Genomic DNA, 6369 nt, shown 5'->3' with positions numbered 1-6369 from the left:
GTGAGCCACCGGCATCTGGCCTATTGTTTTTGACAGTCCTGGGGATTGTTTTTCTCAAGGCTGGTACTCTACCATCTGAGCCACTCCACTGCGTCTAGCTTTTTCTGAGTATGTGGCACTGAGGATTCAAACCCTGGTATTCATGCATGTTGAGTGAGCTCTTTACCACCAAGCCACATTTCTAGCCTCCCCCTTACAATTTTATCCAACAACTTGCCTGTCCTGAAGAAAAGGCTTCTCAGTATAAATTATCTAAAGACATCCCTATAGGAAGGTGTCCAAAGATAAGTAAGACAAAGCTCATTCTTGGGAGAGACGCTAAACGTGAGAAGACTGTGACAAATGCCTCCATTTAATTATGTATCATGTTTCAACATAAAAAGTTTTAATGATAAATGAGTCAATGTCTTAAATTATTGTGTATAATTTTATAATAGATGTGCAAAATGTAAATGGAATGATAATATAAGTAAAATAAAAAATAAAAAAATGAATCAAATAAATAAAATAAATACAAAATCAATAATGAAAAACATAACATGTAAAAAACATACATATGTAAGGATATATCATATATTACACATGTATAGAAATATCTTTTCCATTGTAGGGCCTTCATTCAGGCCATGGGAACTCTAGCCTGAATTTCTTTTCCTCAAGGACAGTAACATTTTCCTGCACCCATGGTATAAAAGAGTTACCAGGATGGTGAGATCAAATCTCAACAATGGTATAAATACTGGCCCCAGTTCCAAGACAGTGACTTAATTTTTTAATGGAATCTGTTTATTCAGTTCCATACTGAACATTAAATAAAAAGCAGTGTAGAATTTTGTACATCTATTCAGACATCCTTTCCTTAACCCCAAAGTGCTTCTTGGAATACTACATTGTTCCTTTTTTTGTATGTTTTTTATTGTAAAAATGTTGTACAGAATGGTCACAGTTACATGAGCAAGGTCATGAGTATATTTCCTATTGAGCATTGTTGCCTCCTCCTTTCTTTTCCCCCTACCATTCCTTACCTCCCATCTCCACAACTACTCTCCGTGCCAAGTTCAGTGACTTAATTTTTTAGTTTTGTCCTGGCACGGGATTTGAACTCAAGTAGTAGCAAATCTGCACTTTCCTTCACATTGCTACAAGTTCCTGAGTTTAATTCCCAGTCTAGAAAAGAAAACTGGCAGAAATTCAAAACCAGGGAGCTCTATTATTTTTAAATTTTGTTAACTAATCAATTAATTTTTGTCTTTTGTCTTTTTCCTTTTTTTTTTTTGGCTGATCATGGAGCTTGAACTCAGGTCTTGGCAACTCTGCCCCAGTTTCGACCACCCTAGGCTGGGTGCAGCCTCGGGACCCTTAACCAATCCTGGAATCCTAGGCCCAGAGGGCTTGCAGAAAGAAAAAAATGAGATAGCACAAAAAGTGGCAAGCTGCAGAGGGATGGGTGGTTTTTTTTTTTTCATTGCGTGGTGACCATCCTGTGTCTGAATGTCACGGGTGCAAAGTACACCTGACCTGCCATTGCTGAAGGCTGGCGGGCTAGCAGGGAAGCCATAGGCCAACCTGTCAACATAGGCCCTGGGTTCAAATCCAGGTAAAGACAACTACCAATGGCAGGAGATCACAACATACTCATTACTATGCATAGGAATACCAATTGAAAGAGAAGTTTGTGCATTGGTCGAGCCTAAAATTGGATACAAAAATCCTAGGACAACGATTGGTCTTAATTTCATGCTTTACTAAGCATGAAAAGAATAGTATTCGTTTAATTATGGTACAATAAATACCTAAGAGTTGGTAGGAATATATTATATGTCATTCAATCATAGATAGGCGGCTATGGTGCTTTTTACCAACATATATTTATTTGTATACTACTGTCTGCCTATCCTTGTATCGCTGTTTTGGCCAATCCTGGGTCACGATCTCAGCACCTGGGAATCAACTAACAGCTTCATTGGCTAGAGGCTGCTGTGCTCACTTTCACTCATTCATGAATTGGACCTGCTAGGCACTGAGTTCAGATCCTGGCAGTGCTAAAAATTTAATCTTGGAGTATGAAGCCAAGTGCGACAACTGTTTTCCTTTTCTGGGAGAGTCCTGGGTGTCAGACATGATGGAGAACACATCTACAAATCTAGATGGTATGTGATAGGATGTAAACAATGTAATACATAGTTAGGTGTCATCACAGTCAATAAAATAAATGGTAAATAAATGAAAACAATAAAAAAATACAGTGAATAACTACACCAAACATAATATAGACTGAACATCTGTATGGAAGTTCAATCCTATCTTTAAAATGTACATAAGGAGTACATTTTCCAGGTCTGGGGCTTGAATTCAGGCCTAGGGAACAGGCCTGACTTCCTGGTCTTCAAGCACGGCGAGCTTCCCCTTTCCCCACAGTGCAACAGAGTTACCCAGACCCCGGGTTCAAATTCCAAGACTTGCAGACAAAAAAATGGCACACATTCCAAGCCAGGGAGCTTCATTAGAATTTTTAATATTTTTTTAAGTTCACTTTGCCTTTATTTGATACATATTGATTTTATAACATGAGAATTTTTCAAAAAAGAGTTTAAACTTTTACATTTCAGTATAGCACATTGGTGTTTCTATTTTGACCATCTGCCTTGAAGAATGAGAATGAAAATAAGGACATCATTTCTCCCTAGAATGTCCGGACTGATGAATTTATTTCTATTTACAGTTATTTCTACTATTATAAACTTTCTGCATTTGTGTCATATGAGTTTTCCTCAGTGCCTACCAAGAAATACACTAGGGGAGTCCTCATAGCACAAAAGGTTGGGTTTCTGAATAAAACCTCACTTCTGTGAGGACAGTAGGTACTTCTAAGCATTTTGGGAATAAACTGGATTGTAACATGAAAAACAAAACAATGGGACTGTGATGTATCTCAGTAGTGGAGTACTTGCCTAAAGAGCATAAGACCCTGGCAGAAAAGTTTCCTAAAGCTCAGAATGTTAGAATTTTATGATCTGCATGAACAAACTTCGTTTTTTATTTATTTTTTGGTCCTGGGGCTTGAACTCAGGGGTTATGCCTGTGCTCTTCAGCTCAAGGCGAGTGATCTACTACTTGAGTCACAGTGCCACCTCGGTTGTCTAGTGGTTTATTGAAGATAAGAGTCTCTCGGACTTTCCTTCCTGGGCTGACTTTGAACCAGCAACCTCAGATCACAGCTTCTTGAGTAGTTAGGATTATAGGCTTGAGTCCCTGGTGCCAGGAACATGAACAAACTTCTTAAAGATTGATTCTGAGAAAAGAAACTTGGAATACACTTTTAATATAAATAATTTATAATGCCATGGTTAAGGCACTAATTCAGAAGTATTTATTCATTGGTTGGTTTCTTAGTTTATTTAAAGATATATATATATATATATATATATATATATACATGCATTATAAATATATATACATATATATTATTAAAAACATAGCTTTGAAGTGCACCTAAGAGCTTATTCATTTTTTTTCAGTTTGGTTGGTACCTTAAATTAGATGGGATTTATGTATTGTCGTTTTGTTCTCTGTTTTTGGAGGATTTCTCTGCGTTTTATTCCCCTACCTCCTCTCCTCACATTTGAAGTCAGCTTGCTCTTTTTGGCTTTGTTATTCATAGCTGATTTTCTACCACTTCAGCTATGCCTGTAGCCTGGCATTTGCCAGTTAATTGGAGATGATATCTCTCAGGCTTTTCTGCATTCATTGGCTTTGAAATTTCATCTTCCAGTTCTCAGCCTCCTGAGTAGCTTACAGATGAGAGCCACTGTGGTGCCTAGGGATAAATTAGACTTCAGTAAATTAGACTTCAGTTGTTGTATTCTTTCTGCTTTTCTAAGCATGGCATCATCTACTATAGTATTTCTGTGCATGTCCTGGGTCTGAAGTAAGATATATAATATATATGCAAATCTGTATAATTTTCATAAGATGTAGTAAATTAAAATGTGTTATAAGTGTAATAATAGTCAATAAATATAATGAATGAATAATACAAAAAAGCAATATGCAGTAAATATAAGTATGTAGATATTAATAATTTCAAATGTGGATGAAAATTAATTTACAGGGCTGGGGATTGAATTCAGTCCTAGGGAACAGACCTGAATTGCATGTATTCAAAGAGAGTGAGTTTCCCCATTCCCCACAGTGCATTAGAGTTTCCCAGACTCCAAGTTCAAATCCCAGGCCTGGCAGAAAAAAAAATGAGCACGCATTCCAAGCCATATTTTTAAATTTTTAAAATTTATTTTATTTTCTATATTTCATTTACTTATTTATTTATTTATTTAGCCGAGTACGGAGCTTGAAGTTAGGTCGTGGCAACTCTGCCTCAGCTTCCATCACCCTAGTCTGGGTTGGTGCAGCCTCTAGACCCACAGCCCATCCTGGGATCCTATGGTTCAGGGGCTGACAGGAAAAAAAAGTGAAAATGGCAAGGAAAAATAGCCATGAATTGCGAACTGTTACAGGTTTCTCGGTTTTCCTTCCTTGCATGGTGACCATCCCGGTTCCAAATGACACAACTGCAACCTGTAGGTCACCTGGAATTGCTGTCAGCAGGCTGTCAGCGAAGCCATAGGCCAATCTGCACACCTGGGCCCTGAGTTTGAATTCTGGCCATGACATTTACAAAGGGCTGGAGAGCGTAAGAAACTATTGTCTGTCCATAGGAACACCAGAGGAATGTCGTCAATGTCATGGTTGGAAGAATAGTTTGTCAATTAGTCTAGCATAAAATTAAACCCAGAATTCACAAGATGTGGATTGATTTTATTTATAGTTTATTATGCATTAAAATAATAATCTGTGTGTGTGTGTGTGTGTGTGTGTGTGTTTTCAGTAGTAGGGCCTGAACTCTGGGCCTGGGCATTGTCCCTCAGCATTTCAGCTCTGGTTTAGCGCGGTACCATGCGAGACACAGAGCCATTCCCGGGTTTTTCTGATCATGTGTTGCTGAGGAATCGAACCAGGGACTCAAGCATGCAAGGCAAGCACTATCAAAATGAGCCACATTCCCAGCCCCTAAAAGAATACTATTGACTAAATGGAGTTGTCACTAAATATCTGAGAATCACTAGGCAGGTAGTATATGTCATTGAATATTAGATAGACATCACTGGCAATATCTAAATATATGTTTATTTTTATACCACCATCTGCATAGAGAAGTATTGCTACTTTGGCCAAACCTGTGTCTTCATCCTGGGTCCTGGGATCCACCTGGCACCTGAATGTGCTAGAGGCTGCCGTGCTAACACTCACACATTTGTGAATTGGGCCTCTAGGCCCTCAGTTCAGGTCCCAGCATTGTTAAAAATGTCTTCTTGGAGTAAGATTGCAAGTGTGATACCTGTTTTCCTTTTCTGTGCAAGTGCTGGGTGTCAGGTATGATGTTTATAATTTGTCTGCAAAGCTACATGCTATGGAATAGATTTGAATGAATGTAATAAATGTTATAGGTGCACTCACAGTCCATAAAATAAATGGTAAACAAATAAATGTATAATAAAATATAATGAATCATTCCAACAAACAAGGTATAGACTGAATGTATGGATGTAAGTATAAATGATATAATAAAAACGTCTATAAATGTTATGTTTTCCAAGGCTGGGGCTTGAATTCAAGCTTAGGGAACAGGCCTGAATTCCTTGTCTTCAAGGGAGGAGAGCTTCCCTTTTCTTCCACCCCCTGCCCCAAGTGCATCAGAGTTACTCAGATCCCAAGGTGACATCCCTGGCCTGGTAGACAACAAAATGGCACAAAATCCAAGACAGGGAGATTCAATAGTGTTGTTAATGAATTAATTAATTTTTTGCCAAGCACGGGGCTTGAACTCAGGTTGTGGCAACTCTGCCTCAGTTTCCATCACCCTAGGCTGGAATGGTGCAGCTTCTGGACTCACAGCTCATCCTGGGGTCCTAGGCCTCAGGGGCTCACAGGAAAACAAAATGAAAACAGCATAGAAAAAAAGCCACAAACCGCGGAAGGTCAGCAGTTTCTGTTCTCCTTCCATGCAGGTTGACCATCCGGGGTGTGAATGACATGGCTGCAACCTGTAGGTCACCTGGCATTTCTGAAGGCTGGCGCTGTCAGTGAAGCCATAGGCCAACGTGGACACTAAGCCCTGAGTTCGAACCGCGGTCATGCCACTTACAAGGGGTTGAAGAGCCTAAGAAACTATTGCTTGTACATAAGAACACAAGAGGAATGTGATTAATGTCATGGTTGAAAGGGTAGTCCGTCAATCAGTCTTGCATAAAATTAGACCCAATAATCACTGGACAGGGTTTGATTTTAATTCGTAGTTTATTATGCATTAAA

Source organism: Dipodomys spectabilis, unplaced genomic scaffold (assembly GCF_019054845.1).
Source record: "Dipodomys spectabilis isolate Male_0828 unplaced genomic scaffold, ASM1905484v1 ptg000242l, whole genome shotgun sequence".
NCBI lineage: Eukaryota > Metazoa > Chordata > Mammalia > Rodentia > Heteromyidae > Dipodomys > Dipodomys spectabilis.
This window is presented reverse-complemented; position numbering follows the sequence as displayed.